General features: G+C 40.4%; 2 long non-coding RNA genes across 2 annotated transcripts in view; one reads left to right on the plus strand and one right to left on the minus strand.

The window, feature by feature from the left end:
* The window catches only part of LOC138424623 (uncharacterized), a 56,697-nt gene extending 48,775 nt beyond the window's left edge, over window positions 1–7,922 (minus strand). The window contains exon 1 of the long non-coding RNA XR_011250890.1: window positions 7,808–7,922. This is a non-coding gene — a long non-coding RNA (uncharacterized lncRNA). The remainder of the gene's footprint in view (window positions 1–7,807) is intronic.
* LOC138424620 (uncharacterized) overlaps window positions 1–25,396 on the plus strand; it is a 694,361-nt gene that overhangs the window by 399,684 nt on the left and 269,281 nt on the right. The window lies entirely within an intron of this gene.

Here is a 25,396-nt window from a genome sequence, read left to right on the forward strand (position 1 = left end):
TGGCAATCTTGTAGCCTAACAGTTTAATAGGAAAAGACTATATGTCTAAGAATATGTTGTTTCCTTTAAAATTATTACATGTTTGAGAAATATCAGCTATGCTTATAGGTTGCTGATTATTTTACATATATTAATATTATCTCTTACATTTTTATAGTAGTATCCTATGGAGGTAATTACTATAATTATCCTCATTTTTCAGAGATGTTAAGACTCAAAGAGGTTAAGTTCTTGTCCAAAGTAAGCAGCAGAGCCTATATTTGACCCTAGGCTGTTTGCCTCCAGAGCCTGTACTCCTAAAAACTTTGCAATTAAAATGAGGGCTTTAAATGCAGCATTCTTGTCTTGAGCATCTTTAATTCATGTTTCTAGAGCCCAACTTTGTAGATCATTTTGGTGAAAAATGGGATTTGATGAAACTGCAGTGAAGAAGCCTGCTATCTGTTCTTACGTGTACAATTATTGCTGCCTCTCAACTTGGTTTCTTTAGGCAAAATAAAGTCACTTCTTTTTATTTCTTCTTGAAAACTTAATTTTCAACTCTCAGGAGTACTGTGCTTCTAGAGAAAGAGGGGGAAAGGAATAAAGCATGAAAGAAGAATTGGGAGAATAGAATTATTAGACACAGTAATGTGCAGCTGGACTTAGTTCTATATACATGGTTTAATGTGAAGCAGATCCTAGCAGGTGATAGAAAAGGTTTGTTTGATGTTTTCTTTGCCTTTCTGCAAAATTTCCCCATCTATTCTTTCCTCCTCTGAACCTCAGATGTAGGAATCTCGATGAAACAATTTAGTATTTGACTCTGTGCTGTCTAGGTATTTCTCAGCTGCAAGATTGCCTAAAATTCTAAAATTTTAGAAAGTTAGAATTGAAAAACACATTGCACGCCATTTGTCCAAGTTCCTCAGTTTCAAATGTGGAAATCAAGGCCTGGGTAATGCAAATGACTTGCCTAAGTTCACACAGCGAGTGAAGGATGGGGCCAGAATTGTAAGGCAAGTCTGCTTGCTGTCAGATGAGGAGTTTGGATACTAGATCAGACTTCCTCTCGCCTTCTAAATTAGATTTTTAGACATCTCATCCAAATGTTCATTCTTGCATTCAGCTAACAGATGTTTGCAGAATGTGTCCTATGTGTCACACATGCGCCAGGAACCAAGATACACAGAATAAACTGATGGTCCCATCTGTAGCAGATCAGGAGACCAAGCATTCCCTTGAATACACATCCTCATGGGTGGCGACCATTAACAGGTGTTACGCAGTTCTCCTTCCCAGACAGGGTGCAAGGTGAGGAGCATTCATATAGAGAGATGGGCTTTAGCAATGCAAAAAGGATGGTATGGCATCCAAGTTAAGGAGTTGTCAGGATGAACTGGGATACCTGGAGGGAGGGAGCCTCTTGAGGAGTGGTGGGTAAAGAGGCTATGGAAATAGACCAGATTGTGAAGGCACGATATGGCATACTAGAAAGATAGCCTAAGTTTTGTGTGCGTGTTAAGTCACTTCAGTCATGTCCAACTCTGTGCAATCCTATGGACTGCAACCTGCCAGTCTCCTCTGTCCTTGGAATTCTCCCAGCAAAAATACTGCAGTAGGTTGCCATGCCCTCCTCCAGGAGACTATGCTACAGGGAATGGTAAGTTACTGGTGGTTTTTAAGCAAAAGAATAATATGCTCAGATAATATTCCCTCTACTCTTCTTAAATCCTCACCTAGAGTCAGGCTGGTGCTGGGTAGATAATAACATGAACTTAATAGACTTAGAAACAAGATTCAGTAGAAAATTTCCAATCACAAGTACACCTCCTTTAGGAATTTCTGGAAAATAGCATGCTTTATTAATTAAAATTTAGTAGCATTTTTGGAAGAGCTATAATGCTTTATACATACGATGGTTGCTGTAGAAGTTTCAGTCTTTGAAATAAAGTAGTATACCATTTATTCTCTCTCTGTTGTTTTTTATATATTTTGATTGAGATATAATTCATGTACCATAAAATTTACCTTTTAAAAGTATATACTTTGGCATTTTTTATTTTAGTATATTCACAAAGCTGTGCAGCCATCTCCACTAGTTGTGGAGTGTTTTCATCCCCCCTAAAGAAATGTTATACCCATTAGCAGTCACTCCTATTCTCCCCTCCATCCCCAAGCCTCTGACTACTTGTTATAGATTTTTTTCCCCAAAGGATTGGCCTATTCTTGACTTTTCATATAAATAGAATTGTATAATCAATGTCCCTTTGTGAATAGCTTCTCTCACGTAGTGTTATTAAGGTTTAGCCATGTACCATCATGGACCAGTACTTCATTCCTTTTTATGGAAGAATAATATTTTATTATAATATATACCACATTTTGTTTGGCAAAGGAACTGGCAACCTGCTCCAGTATTCTTGCCTGAAGAATCCCAAGGACAGAGGAGCTTGGGGGGTTAGAGTCCATGGAGGTGCGAAGAGTCGGACACAACTGAGTGACTAGCATGTTCACATTTTGTTATCCATTCATAAATTAATGGACATTTGAGTGGTTTCCACTTTTAGTCGATTATAATGTTGCTGTGAATATTCATTATAACTTTTTGTGTGGGCATGTGTTTTTTTCTTGGGTGTATATCTAGGGACAGAATTTCTGGGTCATATGTATGATAATTCTATATTTAACCTTTTGAGGAACTTCCAGGCTATTTTCCACAACACCATTTTATGTTTCCACCAGCAATGGGCAAGAACTTCAATTTCTACATATCCTCCATATCTGTATATACTGCTTAGATTCTATATTTCCTTCTATGAATAGTGCCAAATAGTAACATTCTCCAATATTTTTTAGAATATTTTTACAGTCTCCTTTTGTGACTCTAGCATAAATTGAGAGCCTTCAGTTTTCATGAGCTTGCTCTGTGGAAAAAAGTGAAAAATGGTGAACGTGTTAAGTCACTCAGTCATGTCTGACTCTTTGCGACCCCATGACTGTAGCCTGTCAGGCTCTTCTGTCCATCGCTCTATAGATGTTTGTAAACTAACATTTTGTTTCATCTGTGATACTTAGTATTAAACCTTGCAGAAAATGTTGTAAAGTGAAATTTTATCAATGACACCAGTAAATTGTAAGTCCCTGTCCTCTAGGCTGTATATTGTCACCCTGCTTATTTAATTTATATGCAGAGTACATAATGAGAAATGCTGGGCGGGATGAAGCACAAACTGGAATCAAGACTGCCGGGAGAAATATCAATAGCCTCAGATATGCAGATGACACCACACTTATGGCAGAAAGTGAAGAGGAACTAAAAAGCCTCTTGATGAAAGTGAAAGAGGAGAGTGAAAAAGTTGGCTTAAAACCCAACATTCAGAAAACTAAGATCATGGCATCCGGTCCCATCACTTCATGGCAAGTAGATGGGGAAGCAGTGGAAACAGTGACAGACTATTTTTTTTAATCTCCAAAATCACTGCAGATGGTGACTGCAGCCATGAAATTAAAAGACGCTTGCTCCTTGGAAGAAAAGTTATGACCAACCTAGACAGCATATTAAAAAGCAGAAACATTACTTTGCCAACAAAGGTCTGTCTAGTCAAAACAATGGTTTTTCTGGTAGTTACGTATGGATGTGAGAGTTGGCCTATAAAGAAAGCTGAGCCCCAAAGAATTGATGTTTTTCAACTGTGGTGTTGCAGAACACTCTTGAGAGTCTCTTGGACATCAAGGAGATCCAACCAGTCCATCCTAAAGGAAATCAGTTCTGAATATTCATTGGAAGGACTGATGCTGAAGCTGAAACTCCAATACTTTGGCCACCTGATGCGAAGAACTGACTCATTGGAAAAGACACTGATGCTGGAAAAGATTGAGGGCAGAGGGAGGAGAATGGGACGACAGAGGATGAGATGGTTGGATGGCACCAGTGACTCAATGGACATGAGTTTTGAGTAAATTCTATGAGTTGGTGATGGACAGGGAGGCCTAGTGTGCTGCAGTCCATGGGGTTGCAAAGAGTCAGACACAACTGAGCAATTGAACTGAACTGTCCTTAACTGGGGCCTTTTCCAGTGATAACAGACAAGGCCATTTATCTCAAATTTCAAAGAATCCTTAGCAAGAAAATAACATCACAAGATGAGATCCCCAGAGAGGCATGGCCAAGAGTTCTTCTGCCTCTTTCCATAATATTCCCCACTGTTTATTTACTGATTGAATTGTTGTGGTGGAAGACAGAGTGCTTGCTGCCCTGGGAGGGGGTTAGGAGATAGGCTGGGGTTTGGTGATAACAATAGAGGGAGTGGTTGCTCTGCCCTTATTACGTTGTTGGAGGAACACCAACCTGAGGTGTAGAAGCCTACATGCTTCTCTCTGCTTGAAGGCTTGTTTTGATCACTTTAGTGCACTTACCTGCCTTTAAACCAGAAGTCCTAGGGCATTATCAGCCCAGGAGCAGTCCCTAACCAACAATGGATTACAAGAGTTGGTACCTGTATCGGTTTCCTCTTCATCAAATTACCACAAACTCAAATAAACACAAATGTATTATCTTATGGTTTTGAAGGTCAGAACTCTGTAACACAAGTCCAATGGAACTAAATCAAGGTATTAGCAGGGCTGTGCTCTTCTTCAAAGACCTAGGGGAGAATTGTCTCCTCACTTCTTCTAGCTTTTAAACTTCTTTGATTTGTGGCCTCCAATTACTTTGACCTCAGCTTCCATGGTCATATTTTCTTATCTGACTTCAACTCTCTTGCCACCTTCTTAATAGGGTTACACTGGACCCATTTGGATAATCCAGGATAATCTCCTCATCTCAATGTCCTTCCTTAATTTTATCATATCCCATTTGTAAAGTAACAACGTATCCACAGTTTCTGGTCAATAGAACGTGGATATATTTGGGGGCCATAATTCTGCCTATCTCAGTGTAAAATACCCCAATTCTACCACTCCTTGAGTGAGATGGCTCTGAGCATACATTCTGTACCATTTCTAGACTTTCCCAGCGGGGCTTTGCTCTAGCTAGCCACATTAATTACTTGCTCATTAATATACCCTTTCCTGGTTTCCTCACCTTTTCCTATTTCACTACACCCTATTTCCTGGAATACTCTCCCAAATTCAAATACATATGGTTCCCAGCTTATGACTGTTTTACATTACAGTGGTGTGAAAGTGATATACATTCAGTAGAAATTGTATTTTGAATTTTTATCTTTCCCCAGGTTAGCGACATGTGGTATTTTCTCTTGATTTTGAGCAGCTTTAGTGAACTGCATCTCATGGTCAACCACTCACAAGAATAAACAACCATTCCATACTCAGACAAGCCCTCTGTTTTTCACTTCCAGACTGTGTGGATCACAATAAACTGTGGAAAATTCTGAAAGAGATGGGAATATCAGACCACCTGACCTGCCTCTTGAGAAATCTGTATGCAGGTCAGGAAGCAGCAGTTAGAACTAGACATGAAACAACAGACTGGTTCTAAATAGGAAAAGGAGTATGACAAGGCTGTATATTGTCACCCTGCTTATTTAACTTATATGCAGAGTACATCATGAGAAATGCTGGACAGGAAGAAACACAAGCTGGAATCAAGATTGCCGGGAGAAATATCAATCACCTCAGATATGCAGATGACACCACCCTTATGGCAAAAAGTGAAGAGGAACTAAAAAGCCTCTTGATGAAAGTGAAAGTGGAGAGTGAAAAAGTTGGCCTAAAGCTCAACATTCAGAGAACGAAGATCATGGCATCCGGTCCCATCACTTCATGGGAAATAGATGGGCAAACAGTGGAAACAGTGTCAGACTTTTTTGGGGCTCCAAAATCACTGCAGATGGTGAGTGCAGCCATGAAATTAAAAGATGCTTACTCCTTGGAAGAAAAGTTATGACCAACCTAGATAGTATATTCAAAAGCAGAGACATTACTTTGCCCACTAAGGTCCATCTAGTCAAGGCTATGGTTTTTCCTGTGGTCATGTATGGATGTGAGAGTTGGACTGTGAAGAAGGCTGAGCGCCAAAGAATTGATGCTTTTGAATTGTAGTGTTGGAGAAGACTCTTGAGAGCCCCTTGGACTGCAAGGAGATCCAACCAGTGCATTCTGAAGGAGATCAACCCTGGAATTGCTTTGGAAGGAATGATGCTAAAGCTGAAACTCCAGTACTTTGGCTACCTCATGTGAAGAGTTGACTCATTGGAAAAGACTCTAATGCTGGGAGGAATTGGGGGCAGGAGGAGAAGGGGATGACAGAGGATGAGATGGCTGGATTGCATCACTGATTCGATGGATGTGAGTCTGAGTGAACTCCGGGAGTTGGTGATGGACAGGGAGACCTGGCAGGCTGCGATTCATGGGGTCGCAAAGAGTCGGACATGACTGAGCAACAGAACTGAACTGAACTGAACTGATAGTATTCACTACATTACAGAAGATATTCAATACTTTATTATAAAATAGGTTTTGTGTTGGATGATTTTGCCCAACTATAGGCCAAGTGTTGTAAAAGCATGTAAGGTAAGCTAAGCTAATCTATGATGTTCAGTAGGTTAGATGTATGAAGTGTACTTTAAACTGGCAATGTTTTCAACTTATGATGGGTTTATTGGGACATAACCCCAAAGCAAGTCAAGGAAGATCTACACTTGCATTCAAATCTCAGGGTCTTCTTCTTAGCTCAGCTGCTTAATATCTGTAAATGTGTAGAAGACTGAATCTTTGAGTACTCTAAAATGATGACAGCAGGTCAAAAGAACACAGGGGCCAACTTGAAGGAACTCCCACTAGCCAAATCGAGATAGCAAAATGATTATAAATGATCACAACCTATTGAATAAAGTAAGAATCCACCAGTCCACTGATAAACAATCAACAAACAAATAAGAAGGGAAAGTTCTTCCTTACAGCCAAATCCAACTACCAAATGAAGAAGGGAGGATAGAATCACAAAATTACTATTTGGCAAACATTATACTAATAACTGATTCAATCAAGAAAGTTCAGTGGATGCTAAAACCAGGGAAAAACAGTTTACATCACCTCAAAGTATTTCTCTACAAGATCATTACAGAGGGTAAAAGAATAGCTTGACAGTGGAGAAATCTGATAGACATCACCTTAATCAAATTATTTAATTGGTCAATGGGACATATTTATGTGCCTTTCAATAGGATGCATTGAGAGGATCTCAGTGTATTCCTGCCAAAGCAGCATAACTTTAATCATGAAAAAAAGTGACAGAACCAAATTAAAGGACAGTCTATAAAATAACTGGCCTGTCCTCTTTAAAAAAATGCCAATGTCATGGATTACAAAGTAAGATTTCAAGAACTATTCCAGAATAAAGGAGACTAAAAATACATGAAAACTAAATGAAATACATGATCTTGAGTTTTTATTTTTCTGTAAAGCACATTATTAAGGCAACTGAAAAATCTGAATAAGGGTTTATATAATAGTATTTTCTCGGTATTAATGGTCCTGATTTTATAAATTGTACTGTGGTTATGTAGAAGAATATTCTTATTTTTTGTGGTTAGAATACTTGAGGAATTTTCTTATTTTTAAGAAATGCACACTGAATTATTTAAGGATGGAGGAACATCATATAAGAAACAAATAGTTCAAAAGAGAGAGACAGAATAAAACAAAAGTAGTAAAATGTTCTCATTTGGTATATCTGGGTGAAAAGTATCTGGGAATTTTTTTGTACTATTTTGTAGCTTTTGTGTATGTCTTAATTGTGGCAAAACTTTTAAAATGTAAAAAGTATTAAGCATTTCAGTAATGGAGTCATTGCCCTGCTTACCTACAGGTTGTTGTCTTGATATGTGATAAACAGTATGTCCTTTACTTTCTGAAGCCACATTATCTCTTCACTGTGTCCCAGGGATGTGTTGACTATTGAGTAGAGTTTCTAATACCTGCAACAGAGCACTGGATTGAGAACCAAGGAACTGGAATTTGAGTTCTGACTCAATATGTATACAACCTTTGATAGGTTATTTTACTTTTCTTGGCTTCAAACCATGTCTGGAATCTTACAGATTTTTAACTATTCTTTGATTATACTTCACCCCTTTTAGACATTCATCTATGATTCTCTAAAGTTCTTTGGTTATTTGACCTTCAACGTGGGATAGCTCCTCTAGGCCCTCCTGTGCCTGCACAGCAACTGCTCCTCCGGTTGCTCCTCCCGGCCGCTGGCCCTGGCCTCGGGCGTGGGTGGCTCCTACTGGCCGCCCCTGACCTCGGAAGCGGGGTAGCTCCTCCCAGCCGCCCCTGACCTCCGACGCAGGGTAGCTCCTCTCAGCCATCGCCCCTGACGTCGGTCGCAGGGTAGCTCCTCTCTGCTGTTCCTGCACCGTCACAGCCTGGCACTCTAGGCCGCTGCCCCTGACCTCGGACGTGGGGTAGCTCCTCTCTGCTCGCAGCCACCTGCGCTTAAGTGTGCGTTGAAGGTCAGGAATGGCGGCGGTAAGGAGATACTCCTTGTCCAAGGTAAGGAGCAGCGGCTGTGCTTTGCTGGAGCAGCCGTGAAGAGATACCCCACGCCCAAGATAAGAGAAACCCAAGGAAGATGGTAGGTGTTGCAAGAGGGCATCAGAGGGCAGACACACTGAAACCATACCCACAGAAAACTAGTCAATCTAATCACACTAGGACCACAGCCTTGTCTAACTCAATGAAACCAAGCCATGCCTGCGGGGCAACCCAGGGCGGGTCATGGTGGAGAGGTCTGACAGAATGTGGTCCACTGGAGAAGGGACTGGCAAGCCACTTCAGTATTCTTGCCTTGAGAACCCACATGAACAGTAGGAAAAGGCAAAATGATAGGATACCGAAAGAGGAACTCCCCAGGTCGTTAGGTGCCCAATATGCTACTGGAGATCAGTGGAGAAATAACTCCAGAAAGAATAAAGGGATGGAGCCAAAGCAAAAACAATACCCAGCTGTGGATGTGACTGGTGATAGAAGCAAGATCCGATGCTGTAAAGAGCAATATTGCATAGGAACCTGGAATGTCAGGTCCATGAATCAAGGCGAATTGGAAGTGGTCAAACAAGAGATGGCAAGGGTGAACATCAACATTCTAGGAATCAGCAAACTAAAATGGACTGGAATGGGTGAATTTAACTGAGATGACCATTATATCTACTACTGTGGGCAGGAATCCCTCAGAAGAAATGGAGTAGCCATCATGGTCAACAAAAGAATCCGAAATGCAGTACTTGGATGCAATCTCAAAAACAACAGAATGATCTGTTTGTCTCCAAGGCAAACCATTCAATACCACAGGTATCCAAGTCTATGCCACAACCAATAATGCTGAAGAAGCTGAAGTTGAACGGTTTTATGAAGACCTATAAGAACTTTTAGAACCAACACCCAAAAAAATTGTCCTTTTCATTATAGGGTACTGGAATGCAAAAGTAGGAAGTCAAGAAACACCTGGAGTAACAGGCACATTTGGCCTTAGAATGCAGAATGAAGCAGGGCAAAGACTAATAGAGTTTTGCCAAGAAAACGCCCTGGTCATAGCAAACACCCTCTTCCAACAATACAAGAGAAGACTCTACACATGGACATCACCAGATGGTCAACACTGAAATCAGATTGATTATATTCTTTGCAGCCAAAGATGGAGAAGCTGTATACAGTCAACAAAAACAAGACCAGGAGCTGACTGTGGCTCAGATCATGAACTCCTTATTACCAAATTCAGACTCAAATTGAAGAAAGTAGGGAAAACCGCTAGACCATTCAGGTGTGACCTAAATCAAATCCCTTATGATTATACAGTGGAAGTGAGAAATAGATTTAAGGGCCTAGATCTGATAGATAGAGTGCCTGATGAACTATGGACTGAGGTTCATGACATTGTACAGGAGACAGGGATCAAGACCATCACCAGGGAAAAGAAATGCAAAAAAGCAAAATGGCTGTCTGGGGAGACCTTACAAATAGCTGTGAAAAGAAGAGAGGTGAAAAGCAAATGAGAAAAGGAAAGATATAAACATCTGAATGCAGAGTTCCAAAGAATAGCAAGAAGAGATAAGAAAGCCTTCTTCAGCGATCAATGCATAGAAATAGAGGAAAACAACAGAATGGGAAAGACTAGAGATCTCTTCAAGAAAATTAGAGATACCAAGGGAATATTTCATGCAAAGATGGGCTTGATAAAGGACAGAAATAGTATGGACCTAACAGAAGCAGAAGATGTTAAGAAGAGGTGGCAAGAATACACGGAAGAACTGTACAAAAAAGATCTTCACAACCCACATAATCATGATGATGTGATCACTAATTTAGAGCCAGACATCTTGGAATGTGAAGTCAAGTGGGCCTTAGGAAGCATCACTACGAACAAAGCTAGTGGAGGTGATGGAATTCCAGTTGAGCTATTTCAAATCCTGAAAGATGATGCTGTGAAAGTGCTGCACTCAATACGCCAGCAAATTTGGAAACCTCAGCAGTGGCCACAGGGCTGGAAAAGGTCAGTTTTCATTCCAATTCCAAAGAAATGCAATGCCAAAGAATGCTCAAACTACCGCACAATTGCACTCATCTCACATGCTAGTAAAGTAATGCTCAAAATTCTCCAAGCCAGGCTTCAGCAATACATGAACTGTGAACTCCCTGATGTTCAAGCTGGTTTTAGAAAAGGCAGAGGAACCAGAGATCAAATTGCCAACATCTGCTGGATCATCAAAAAAGCAAGAGAGTTCCAGAAAAACATCTATTTCTGCTTTATTGACTATGTCAAAGCATTTGACTGTGTGGATCACAATAAACTGTGGAAAATTCTGAAAGAGCTGGGAATACCAGACCACCTGACCTGCCTCTTGAGAAATCTGTATGCAGGTCAGGAAGCAGCAGTTAGAACTAGACATGAAACAACAGACTGGTTCTAAATAGGAAAAGGAGTACGACAAGGCTGTATATTGTCACCCTGCTTATTTAACTTATATGCAGAGTACATCATGAGAAATGCTGGACTGGAAGAAACACAAGCTGGAATCAAGATTGCCGGGAGAAATATCAATAACCTCAGATATACAGATGACACCACCCTTATGGCAAAAAGTGAAGAGGAACTAAAAAGCCTCTTGACGAAAGTGAAAGAGGAGAGTGAAAAAGTTGGCCTAAAGCTCAACATTCAGAAAATGAAGATCATGGCATCCGGTCCCATCACTTCATGCGAAATAGATGGGGAAACAGTGGAAACAGTGACTGACTTTATTTTTTTGGGCTCCAGAATCACTGCAGATGGTGACTGCAGCCATGAAATTAAAAGATGCTTACTCCTTGGAAAAGTTATGACCAGCCTAGATAGTATATTCAAAAGCAGAGACATTACTTTGCCCACTAAGGTCCGTCTAGTCAAGGCTATGGTTTTTCCTGTGGTCATGTATGGATGTGAGAGTTGGACTGTGAAGAAGGCTGAGCGCCGAAGAATTGATGCTTTTGAACTGTGGTGTTGGAGAAGACTCTCGAGAGCCCCTTGGACTGCAAGGAGATCCAACTAGTGCATTCTGAAGGAGATCAACCCTGGGATTTCTTTGGAAGGAATGATGCTAAAGCTGAAGCTCCAGTACTCTGGCCACCTCATGCAAAGAGTTGACTCATTGGAAAAGACTCTGATGCTGGGAGAGATTGGGGGCAGGAGGAGAAGGGGACGACAGAGGATGAGATGGCTGGATGGCATCACTGACTCGATGGACGTGAGTCTGAGTGAACTCCGGGAGATGGTGATGTACAGGGAGGCCTGGCGTGCTGCGATTCATGGGGTTGCAAAGAGTTGGACACGACTGAGTGACTGAACTGAACTTGGTTATTTGAATAACTGGATCTTTTCTTCTGGATATGGGATTCAAGATGACTTTGCCTTATAATAAATTCCGTTGGATGTGGCAACTGTGATTCATATCAAAGAAATTTCCAATGGAAGGTTATTATTCATTGTTGTTGTTGTTGTTGTAAAAGAAGGGAAAAAACCAGGCAAAATAATCAAAAGAGAATTATTCAGTCTGTGATTCCACTTTTTAGATTTCTCACATAGGAAATTTTATAAGTTTAGGCAATCAAACTTCATATGAGTGACTACTGGGAGCAATTTTCTTGGTGTAACAAATTAGCCCTTTTTGCTGAGTTAGTTTGAATTGGTTTATTTCCAGAACCTCTAGCCATGTGTGAGTTCCTAAGCTACAGTGAAGGGCAGGATGAACAGTCTAGTGGAAACAGCTAGGAACAGGGGAGTTGAGCTCAGCTACTGCATCAGCCCTACAGCTGCTTTGCTCCTTGGTATTTGGCTGGCAGTAGTTCTCTAGTTATTGCCCTTCCTCTTTTTTTAAAGAAAAGGTAATGAGGCTTGAACCTCCCTCTCACCTCTCAGAAGTGCTGCAGTGATGAATGGAAGTGCCATTTGCAAACTGCTGTGCATCCTTTTCTAGGGAGATATTTAACCAACAAAGCATCCTCATCAGTGTACAGTCAGCTCTTGCTGCAGTGCCAGCACCAAGGTATTGCATCTCCTCGTATTAGGTTGTTCTACAGCTAATGTAGATGTATGTAGCCACGCTGGGGGAAAGGAACAGACCAACCTCTTTGTCCCACACCAGTTATTTTTATTCAGTACTTTCATTTTCTTCATAAGACTTGTCATAAGCTACAATTAGTTCACTAATTATTTAACTTCTCTCCGGTTGCCCATCAGAAACATAAAAGCTCGAGGCACGCGGGAACCGAGTCTGCTTTGCTCTTCTTGTGTACCCAGCGCCCAGCACAGTGCCTGACAAAAAGTAGGGGCTCAATAAAGGCCTATTAGTGAAATGAATGAACTATATGAACTGTAATCTAATCTTCCTGTTCCTTTATGACAGCATTTGACCACATTTGCCAAGATGCTTAATAACTGCTCATGAGCTTTCAAATTCCAATAACCAAACAGGCAATTTCCCACGAATGTGATTTTAAAGATACCAATTATGGACAAGAAATAAATAAGCTGACATGTGATAGTGAACATGTGGGCCTGTCTTTTATCAATGGGAACTTCCTAAGGAGCTTTATTATACATGTCTGGTAGCACTGAAATAGGCAATTCACCAAATAGATTCTTTTTAAATTTGAAAAGTAATTTGCTTATCTCTTTACTTTTCTGGTGAAGACCTCTCACATTTTGTTTTGTTTAAATTGCTTTAAAAGTACATCTTTTTTGGTCAGTTTTAAAAATCTAAACTGATTTTAGAGGCAGAAAGGAGGTCAGGAGATAGTAGGAATATGCACCGAGATGAATCATTTGCCCTAGATAATCTCCGACCTGTGTACTCCTTCTCCAGTGATTCATTTTTGTTTCTATACAGCTTTAAAAGTTGAGGCAATATGTGTGTTAAACTTTCCATCAGCCACCTGTGAGGATTTGAGTCACTCATCTCTCTAGCCTCCTTTGTTCTGGTGCCCAAAGTTTGATGACCTAGAGACATACATGAGATGAGGGTGGGGAGGGATGGAGATTCTCACAGACTGCTTCAATTCCTTAATGGTAGTCAAGCTTGGGAAAGAGCCTTTGTTCTTGAATGTTGTACTTTTTTTTTTTTTCCACTCTACATAAGTTCTGGGGGGTGTTTTTTTTTGTGTATATTTTGGACCCTTGATCTGTGATTATTAATCTCTTTACCTTCCCAAAGAATGACATTGATTATGTCATTATTGTTCAAACCCTTCACCAGCTCCCTAACACTTGAAGAATAAAGTCTTAAGCATTCACTCTGCAATTAAGTGTTCTTACCGTCAAATTCTAGAATAGTGTTGTGGTTGTGAGCATAGATTCTGGGATTAAGTATCTGATTCTGCCTCTTGGATGACCTTGGGCAAATTGCTTAATCTTTCTAAACCTCCTGTTTTCTCATGGAGCAAACAGTGGAAACTGTCTCATGGGGGTTGTTTTGAAGATTCATTAAAATAATGCATAAAAGGGCTCACTTTTATGCCAACAACATAAAGGCTCAACAGAAGGTTGTTATTTTTACCACCTCTCTCTCCCCTGATCCAGCAAACTGGACTAATTACTGCTGCAAACACTATTGTGAGTACCCCATAATTTGTATTTTCTTTGAGACTTCTTCTGCCTCATGCTTTTGCTCACTCCTTCCCCTCTTTCCTGAGTTCAAATGTAATTCATTCTCTGGTATCCTCTCACAGTGTTGCTTCCTAGATAGGCAACACTGCTTCCACAAAAGTAATTCCTCTTGTCCTGCTCCCCACATTTCTAAATGACCTCTCTTTTCTTTATATCCCCTACATTTTTTTTCCCTAAGTTGGAAGTGGCAGCCACTTGAATCAAGGATGCTCTCCAGGACTCCCACTGGTTGACATCTGAAGCATGTTTTTTCCTTCACCCGTATCTTAATGTCATTTCTCCCCATCATGCCACTCAGCCTTAACTCGTAGACACAACTACTCTGTGATCATGTCCAGGACTCAGCAGATACTCAATAATGGAAATGATCTGTGTGGAGTGAAAGGAACTCTCTCAGGATACCATGTGTATTATTCCATCTGAAGACCTCATTTCATCCTACATTGAAACTCCCTAGAAAGCATATATAGTGAGATTTGAAGAGCCTTTGAGCCTGGGGAAGATTTGGTGACATATCAGATGTATTTTTTGGCTCAGAAATATAAGTTGGGCTTGGGGATTCTATATGTGAAGCTCTCTATGACAGCTGTCATTTTCACTTATGGTTCAGGTTAAAAATGATTGCATGGAAACCAGAATGCTTTGCTATTTGAACAGATTATGATGGATTATTTCTGTTTTGTTATCTTTTTCCTTCACAAGATGGTAGAAAAAAGAAGAAGTCCCCTAAATTTTGAAAATAATGTTTCTTTTCAGGAATAGAATTGGCCTTGGGGTAGGGTTACTGACTGTAGTTTTACTCAGCAATATTGGTATGGAGAAGGTTTTAAAGCAAAACAGAAAGGAACATATATTATAGGAACTAAAAGCAAAACAGAAAGGAACACATATATTATAGGAACTAAAAGCAAGACTTTGGATGCAATCTCAAAAATGACAGAAGGATCTCTGCTCATTTCCAAGGCAAACCATTCAATATCACAGTAATCCAACTCTAAACCCTGACCAGTAATGCTGAAGAAGCTGAAGTTGAATAGTTCTATGAAGACCTACAAGACCTTCTAGAACTAACACCCAAAAAAGATGTCCTTTTCATTATAGGGGACTGGAATGCAAAAGTAGGAAGTCAAGAAATACCTGGAATAACAGGCAAGTTTGACAGTGGCGTACAGAATGAAACAGGGCAAAGGCTAATAGAGTTTTGCCAAGAGAACGCACTGTTCATAGCAAACACCCTCTTCCAACAATACAAGAGAAGACTCTACACATGGACATCACCAAATGGTCAATACCAAAATCAAATTGACTATATTCATTGCAAAAGAAGATGGAGAAGCTCTATACAGTCAGCAAAAACAAGACCGGGAGCTGACTGGCTCAGGGCATGAACTCCTTATTGTCAAATTCAGACTTAAGTTGAAGAAAGTAGGGAAAACCACCAGACCATTAATTTATGACCTAAATCAAATCCCTTACAAATATACAGTGGAAGTGACAAATAGATTCAAGGGATTAGATCTGATAGACAGACTGCCTGAAGAACTATGGACAGAGGTTCGTGACATTGTAGAGGAGGCAGGGATCAAGACCATCCCCAAGAAAAAGAAATGCAGAAAGGCAAAATGGTTGTTTGAGGCGGCCTTACAAAGAGCTGTTAAAAGAAGGGAAGTGAAAGGCAAAGAAGAAAAGGAAAGAAATACCCATTTGAATTCAGAGTTCCAAAGAATAGCAAGGAGAGATAAGAAAGCCTTCCTCAGTGATCAATGAAAGAAATAGAAGAAAACAATCTAATGGGAAAGACTAGAGATCTCTTCAAGAAAATTAGAGATACCAAGGGAACTTTTCATGCAAAGATGGGCAAATAAAGGACAGAAATGGTATGGACCTAACAGAAGCAGAAGCTATTAAGTTCAGTTCAGTTCAGTCGCTCAGTTGTGTCCGACTCTTTGCAACCCCATGAATCGCAGCACACCAGGCCTCCCTGTTCATCACCATCTCCTGGAGTTCACTCAGACTCACGTCCATCAAGTCTGTGATGCCATCCAGTCATCTCATCCTCGGTCGTCCCCTTCTCCTCCTGCCCCCAATCCCTCCCAACATCAGAGTCTTTTCCAATGAGTCAACTCTTCGCATGAGGTGACCAAAGTACTGGAGCTTCAGCTTTAGCATCATTCCTTTCAAAGAAATCCCAGGGCTGATATCCTTCAGAATGGACTGGTTGGATCTCCTTGCAGTCCAAGGGGCTCTCAAGAGTCTTCTCCAACACCACAGTTCAAAAGCATCAATTCTTCGGCACTCAGCCTTCTTCACAGTCCAACTCTCACATCCATACATGACCACAGGAAAAACCATAGCTTTGACTAGACGGACCTTAGTGGGCAAAGTAATGTCTCTGCTTTTGAATATACTATCTAGGCTGGTCATAACTTTTCTTCCAAGGAGTAAGCATCTTTTAATTTCATGGCTGCAATCACCATCTATTAAGAAGAGGTGACAAGAATACACAGAAGAACTGTACAAAAAAGATCTTCACGACCCAGATAATCACGATGGTTTGATCACTCACCTAGAGCCAGACATTCTGGAATGCACAGTCAAGTGAGCCTTAGGAGCACTACAAACAAAGCTAGTGGAGGTGATGGAATTCCAGTTGAGCTATTTCAGATCCTGAAAGATGATGCTTTGAAAGTGCTGCACTCAATATGCCAGCAAATTTGAAAAACTCAGCAGTGGTCACAGGACTGGAAAAGGTCAGTTTTCATACCAGTCTCAAAGAAAGGCAATGCCAAAGAATGCTCAAACTACCACACAATTGTACTCACCTCACACGCGAGCAAAGTAATGCTCAAAATTTTTCAAGCCAGGCTTCAGCAGTACGTGAACCATGAAATTCCAGATGTTCAAGCAGGATTTAGAAAAAGCAGAGGAAACAGAGATCAAATTGCCATCATCCGTTGGATAATCGAGAAAGCAAGAAAGTTCCAGAAAAACATCTACTTCTGCTTTATTGACTATGCCAAAGCCTTTGACTGTGTGTATTATGACAAACTGTGGAAAATTCTAAAAGAGATGGGAATAGCAGACCACCTGACCTGCCTCCTGAGAAATCTGTATGCAGGTCAAGAAGCAACAGTTAGAACTGGACATAGAACAACAGACTGGTTCCAAATAGGAAAAGGAGTACGTCAGGCTGTATATTGTCACCCTGCTTATTTAACTTCTATGCAGAGTACAGCATGAGAAATGGTGGTCTGGATGCAGCACAAGCTGATATCAAGACTGCCGGGAGAAATATCAATAACCTCAGATAAGCAGATGACACCACCCTTATGGGAGAAAGTGAAGAAGAACTAAAGAGCCTCTTGAAAGTGAAAGAGGAGAGTGAAAAAGTTGGCTTAAAGCTCAACATTCAGAAAAATCAGGTCATGGTATATGGTCCCATACTTCATGGCAAACAGATGGGGAAACAATGTGAGACTTTATTTTGGGGGGCTCCAAAATCACTGCATATAGTGACTGCAGCCAAGAAATTAAAAGACACTTGCTCCCTGGAAGAAAAGTTGTAACCAACCTAGATAGCATATTAAAAAGCAAGACATTACCAACAAAAGCCTGTCTAGTCAAAGCTGGACCTACTTTTCAAGGTCCAACTAGAAGCTGTCTTCACTCCCCAAGGGAAAACCCAAGTGAGAGAGGGGGTTAGGAGTGATTATAGAAATGTCAGACCACTTTGCCTAGAGAAAATGAGGAAAATGGGAGGGGAAAGGAGACTGACTCACAAAAGATCCATTTAAAAGGCTCTTTTTCAGCAAACTGTCCTTTGTCTGCTCCTACTGTGGTTGCATGGTACAGAGCTTTCAGGGAGGTGGGTATCTCTCTGCTCTCTGTCCTTAGATAGTTGTCTGTCTAAATTGTCCCCATTTTATGTCATTTCTATAGTGGCTGCATTGCAAGGCTTTTTTCCTATTTCTCCTCTAGTGGCATTACTCTCCCCAAAACTCTTTTCCAGCCTTGCTATTGGTAGTTGTGAAACATGAGATACATTGAATATGAATTTGTTTGTCTTCAAAACACACAGTTTTATGAGAAAAACAAAAACAAAAGGGTGGCCGTGCTATTTTGAACAAAGCTTCTATAACCGTGGAATTAGGAAGGTGTACTCCAGTGAACTAAACAGAATATGTATTCATCTGCATGGGGAGTGTCTGAGGATCTCAAATTCACTGATAGTTGCTATATGCCCAGACAGTGTAAGCTGCTGCGTGGTGTGTTCAGGAAATCCCAACAATCCTGGGTCACCACAAGTGGCTCAGTCCAAGCAGATGTTTTAGGTTGCATGATACCCACAGACTTGGGTTGAAGTTAAGGCAAAATTTCCCAGTCCTCAATACAGGAAAAAAAAAAACAAAACAGGAAGAGCAGTCTGTTCCCTAAATCAACCAAAAGCACAGCTTGCTCCCTGCCGCAGTCCAAAACTCTATTACCAGACAAAAGAAAATCTAACTGGGAAGAGGAATCTGTTTCTAGCAAAAACTTGTTATTCACTCCAAAGTCAAAATTGTGAATGAATTCATTCATTCAACAAACCACTATTGACTTTTGGATTGCCCAGTGTTTTCCATTGTCTACAAAACTGCTTGCCTCAATTTATATACCTAATGGGAGGCTAACTATAACTTACACTGTCTGTCTGAGGAATGAAGATGATTCCCAATGATTGGAATGAAAATATCTGTAGAATGGTTATTTGAATCTTTCTCCAGAGAGAGACCAATAGTTCAGAGACTGAGCTGATGAAAGGTATAAACAGGCTTGGACAGATCTCCCAGTGCAGGGGGCGGGGGAGGGGGGGCGGAAATACTACTAAATATTATGTCCACTAACATACTTTTTAAGAGCAGAATTAGGAAAAAGAAACTTCTCTACCAGTCTCTTCTTGCTGTCATGAATTTCTATTCTCAGGAATTAATCAAATTAAGAATCCAAAGGAAATCTCATATGAATAGATTCTAGATTCAGAAGTATTTTATATTAGATTACACTGCAGTGTCTGATCTGTTTTACTTTGGGGAACAAAGAGTGGTCCAGTGTGTGAGTTTGGAAGTAGATGTCAAGGTACAGCTTGTTCTTTATTGCTATTGCCAGCCCAAGGCCTAGTTTAATACATTAAAAAACTCAGATTTTTTTGGAACCAGAAATGTTTGTATTCAGTGGGTAAAGAGCAAGTTGAACAGAGAATTTTTGTGCTGTATAATCTCACATCATCAGTTTCCGTTTTCCAAACATGCACTTCCTATTTCCTTGACACCAGGATCACTGAAGGAAACTCGAACTAATTGCAGGCCTCTCTGATGGTAGCAATTAGGGCAATCTCTCATCTGTGTAATGCTTGAGTTTTACCTATCTCCACAGTTGAGACTCCACGTTTAGGCCCCAGGGATTGGGAGGTTTATCAGGTTGCTCCTGCAAGCTTCTCTTATCTCCCAGGAAGGCCTCCTCCAGGGATTGTGTGGAAAGGCTAAAAGGAATTAAACTGGGGACAAAGCTCCTTCCGGAGCCAGTACTCTCCTTGCATTCCTCAGCCTCACCTTCTCATCCTTGCACAAAAACTATTCTACTTCAGCTTCCTGTGAGTTACTCTGTATTTTCAGTAGCCCTTTCCTCATCACCAGAGTGCCTCCAGAACCCCCAGCTTCTCTGAGAAGCCTTCTTCCAGGCCACAGGACACTCTGTGATCACGGGGCTCTGTTCCCTTCACCCAGGCTGCCTCTCTCTGATTGTTGGCTTGTTGAATGTTCACCTCACCTTCTAAATCTGAGCTTAGGTGGTGAGATTTGACGTCTGAGTTCCTCAGCTGACTAGGGTTCTTTTTTCCTGTGCTTTCATGCAACCATTTGATCCTCGGTGGCCGAGCTCATACTGGGTGAGCGTGTATGTGGATGTTCATCTTCCTTTGTGACTTCCATGGGCACAGGATGCTTATTTTTATGCCTCTAGTGCTTGAGAGAGGTAAAATGCTTCCAAGAGAAGGAATTTTTCAATCACTGGATATCCATAATCACTGGATTATACAGACTTTAACAACAGGCTTTCCATGAGAATTTAATAAATAATATGAGAAGATGCTCATTTTTTTTTGCATGAAGGGAAAAAAAATATACAAGACCATTTATACCAGGATTCTAAATTCTATATACATAAAGATGTATATTTTAATAATTGTTGTATATATACATATATAAATATACACACAGAGGGAAAAAAAGATTAGAAGAAAGTATACCAAAATCTCACTTGGTTATTTTGATAAAAACTATTTTTTCTTACTATTTTTCTCCAGATACTCTATAATGAATGTATGTTACAGTTATAATTGAAGGGAAAAAATTACTATTGAAAAATGAATGTCAAATAGGACTCTCTTAAGATGTCATGCACACATCTAAGCCAGTTAGAATAAAATTTGGTGAAACAGAACATTGTTATGTGTCATATTCTAATCAGAGGAAAAATAATACAGGAGCATACATTTTTAGTTACTGCTCATAGTGGACTTTTTTTATAGTTTCATCAGTAGAACAGGAGGTATTTAAACCAATTTGTTTCTTATAAGATAGAAAGTAATGTATTTTTAAATTGAAGTCTATTGAGATCACAAAGATATGGGATTTAGTCTAGAACATATAACAGGTCCCCTGGGAGTTTGTCTTCCCTTTCCACCCACTATGGCCTCCCTCCCCCCACCCCCTGAATGATATGCAAGAAAGGTAAGATTAGATTACTCAAGCATCTATATTCTCTGTGCTCTGAATGATGTGGTGTAGCTTTAAAAGGCAGAGCAGGGAAATGATTAAACTGTGAGACTAACCTTAACGGTTACAAAAGAAAAAGAATGAGGCAGCGATGTTCCTTCTTACCAGAAGTCTGTGGCGTTAATCCCATGTTTATACACCTTTTGTGGAAAGATCCTTTCAAGATCCTCACAAGGTCATGAAACCTATCCCTTTTCTTGCTCCTCACTCTCAGGGAAGAACCAAATCAATCAAGCAAAGGAGCTGGCCAGCCCAGTCCTCTGGGTGGCTTTTAGCTACAAATACAGTTCAGCGGTCAGTCACGGGCTTTAGAGTCTCACAGCCAGGGCTGAAATCTTGGCTTCAGATCTGACTTCAAATTAAGACTGATGAACTGAGGCTGAGTTTCTCCATGTGAAAAATAGGATATATTCATTTCATAAAAATAACCACTTCATAAAACTGTTAAAGATTACACGAGATAATATGAGTCAAGTGATAAGTACAATATCTGGAGCGTAAGTGCTCAGTATATGGCAAAATATGGCATCTACGCCAAGTTCTACCCCTATCCATTGCCCCCTGCCTTTTTTTTTAAATTGTTTTTTCTTCTTCAGCCTCAGTGTCTTCCATCTGATTGTATGGATTTACTATCACAAATAGTCCTTTACTTTTTCCTCTCTCTGGCTTACTGTTATTTCTGTATACTGATCTCAAGTTTGGGTCTTAAATTAGATCCCGGTACTCTGAGGCCTCACTGCTGGGCAGTGCCTCCTTTTGCTCCATTTTCCCTTCTGTCTCAAGTGCCAAATTGGCTTTTGGGCTCAGTGTTCTACACTCCTGGTCCAGATTTAGCTTGCAGACCATTTTATAATGGAAACACTGCAAGTTTTATTTATATAAATCTTGAGTTTAAGTCCTCCTTCTTAGAAGCTGTATGATTTCAGGTAAATTGCTTGCATTTTTGAGGTTGAGTATTCATTTTTCTCCTGTCTAGTGGAGGGACAATGCTACCTGCCCTGTACCCACTACCTGGGGGAGGAGGGTCAATTAAAAGGATTAAACGTAAATAATCCACATGAAGCTCCTAGCAGAGGGCTACATACAGAAAAAAAGGTTTTTCCCTCCTTCTTCCTTCATAAGTCACCACTGTACATTAGGTCTTCTTCCCTCCAGGACCATCCTGTCTTGTTTGTATTAGTGAGACATGCTAAGGAGCAGACTGATGCATTAAAATGCTGCTTAATTCAGGGCAATCCGCTAATTAGGAATTCATGACCATTTTATCAGGGCCCAGGCTGAAATTTACCTTGTCAGTTTAATCTTATGGGAGAGAAAGGAAGCCAAGGTGCAAAGAGGAGGACTGCAATGGTCTGACCCCCTCTGTACTGAGAGCTACTTTCATGAAGGGAGTGAAACTGGCCTTGCTTCATATTAAGTAGTATACAACTGACAAAACTCGAGTATGTCAAGAAGGCTATCACATTTATTAAAAATAAGAAATCAAGACATCGTTTTAATGTCTTTCAGCCTCTGGATACTTTTTTTCCCCTAGGGAACAGAGACATCCCTGAATAAAAAGATCTCACCAACTCCATAAACTTGGTGGTTATACAAAACCCATTTTTTTCCAAGTATGTCAGACACACCCTTCCAGTTATAGGAATTCCACATTTCCCTCTTTAAGCTTCAGAGCTAAAGACTGAGTTTGTTACTGACTTTACATACACCTTCCATGCTTTTCTGCTAAGGAAAGGAGGAGCTTGGAATTTCTTCCACACAATCTTTAAAATTTTCTGAGCATGTAACAGAGAGATTATAGGAAAATTGAAGGTTAGAATTAAAGTTAAGCCTCATGTGAACATAGTTTTGATGGGTATCTCAGAAATTCCTAGCACAGAGCTTTAGAGGGGAAGAGAGAAGAACTTTAAGATATTAAGTTTGCAGAGTCATCTCCCATGAATGCTCCGTATGTGCTGTGTCTGCCTTCTTCCACATGCCTGTGACCTCCAGCCTCTCCTTTGGTAGATGCTCCCCCTTCCACCTTAGAAGGGTGCCAGGTGGATGTGGAGGAGACTGAATGGTGTCAGGCAAAAAGAGAAAGGAGCAGCAGAGGAGGAGATGGTTACATAGCATTACTAGATCAATGGATATAAATCTGAGCAAACTCTAGGAGATAGTGGAGGACAGAAGAGCCTGGCATTCTGCAGTCTGTGGGGTTGCAAAGACCTGGACGCGAGTTAGTGACTGAACAACAGCAAATGGGCCTTGGTTGTCTTTTCTATAAAATCGTGAAGAATAAAAACCCAGTTTATCGGGACTGTTTTGGAGATTAAATTAAATCCTCAGATTCTCAGGATCTGTAATACAGAATAGTAGCCTGAAATATCCTAATGGTGAAATCACTGGGAAATGCTATGTACTTCGTATTAGTACCATCAAGTGTCTGAGGAGCTCTACAATACTAGACATCCATTTAGTTCTCTCAACCTGTGCTGGGCAATGCTGAATAAGCAGGTACAAAAATAAAGCACTCCCTTGCTATCTCTTTATTCTTACCATGTACCCTAAGTTCCTGATTTGGAGTACAGAGTGAAGGAGCTGGTATCACTGCAAGGGGGGCAGAGCAGAGATCTTGCCAACACCAGATTAGATCAAGTCTGGCAGGGATTGTAGGTCAAAATAATTCCAGAACTCTGGATGAATGGTGATTGTCAAAGTCTTTTAAGAGACATTTTCCCTGCAGGTAATCCCTTATGAATAAACAATTTTAAAAAAGTCTATTTGCCAGCAGAGTGAGAGTGACAGAACTTAGATGAAGAAAGCATTTTTCAGTTGTATTTAGAATGCATCAGAAGTAGTTAAACTCCCCTTTTCAGTGAATAGAAAGGCAGAAAGTATGGTTTTCCTGGCAAAATGTTAGGGATGTGAAAATTTTTTCCCCAGTAATGAAGAAAAGAAAATGCCCTGGAACATGACTACAGAGATAGAAAGCAAACACCAAGTAAAGGACTGATCATGGTGTCCTTAGCAAATAAATGAATGAATAAATAGAAAACCACATAAGAGAAGATAATAGATTTCAGTATTGTTTGTTTGTGAAAGAATGGATAGAATACCTTTTGGCCAATCACACAGGCAAATTGGAAAATTTGATAATCAAGCATTGCATTTGTTTTTATATTCATGGCATCAGTTCAATTAGGCAAACTTGGGAATGCCTGTTTTGAGAAACTGATCCAAAAATAACCTTGTAAAATCAAGTTAGAGAAACATTATATGCCCTGAGGGTACAGGAAGTGAAAGAGAAAAATATGAAATTAGAAAGTGACCTATAATAGTCACTTCATTGGTAAAGGTGATATAACTTCCATTACCAATCAAGACCTAGTTTGATGTCTAATTTCACTGGCTGTCTAACTATCAAATTAAATTAAGTACAAGTGAGAAAATACTTGGTTAGGGTAAAAAAAAGTGCTATACTATTTTGCTTTCTCTCAACTGAAAACCAAACCAAGTAGCACGGACAAAGAAAAAGAAGCTCAAATATTTTATTGGAGAAGGAGTTAAAGGGTTTTACCCCCAAACTGACCTGGCAGAAGATAGTTGGCAAAAAACACTCGGATTTCCTGCTGCTTATTGGTGGTGGTGGTGGTGGTTTAGTTGCTAAGTCGTGTCCGACTCTTGCGATCCCTTGTTACATATCCAGAATAGGGAAGTAGTTTTGTCATTGTTGTGGTGGTGGTTTTTTCATTTACGGCACTAATATCTGAGTGCTGATTATGTGCCAGGTTCAAGTCATTGCTGTATGGGATAAACAATGCCTCCTCCCTGGTCTGGGCCTAATGCTTTGGCATCATTCTCCTTTCACAGTTTGCAGAACTAGCAGAAGAATTTGTTGGGTAGTCCATTACTCTTTGTAGATATTTGAAGACAAGAGTCCCCAGCAGGAAACCCTCCCCAACCAAGGCTGCATCCAAAGCATCTCTAGTCCCCGGTGTATCCTACATGTAAAAGGCAAATACCGTGAGGCAGAAGCTTTCCTGACCCTTTCGTTTGCCCTTGTACTAAAATACATCCTGAATAAATGGGAACTTGAAGATACAAGGCCGTTGTGAAGAAGGGCACCAGAGGTTGTGAGAACTGTAAAAGAGAAGCTCTGCACCGTAGTCTAGAAGGCTGCTGGTCCCAGAGCAACAGACGGAGGCAGCCTTCTCCATGGATAAAAGTCTGACCAGGGCAAGTTACAATCCTTCTCTGGGCCCCAGTTTTTCTGCCAACAAATGAAGGCTGTGGAAACAGATGCTCTTATTCAAATACTCTTTGTTTTTCTATGCAGCTCACTTGCTTCAGCATTTGAACTTCTCTTCTACACAGTAGACTCTATGGGAAGGAAGGTGACGATTTTTTTCTAAGAGATTCACACACACAGAAAAGGAATTTTACAAAGAAATCCTTCATCCTT

Source organism: Ovis canadensis, chromosome 19, assembly GCF_042477335.2.
Source record: "Ovis canadensis isolate MfBH-ARS-UI-01 breed Bighorn chromosome 19, ARS-UI_OviCan_v2, whole genome shotgun sequence".
In the NCBI taxonomy this organism is placed as follows: domain Eukaryota; kingdom Metazoa; phylum Chordata; class Mammalia; order Artiodactyla; family Bovidae; genus Ovis; species Ovis canadensis.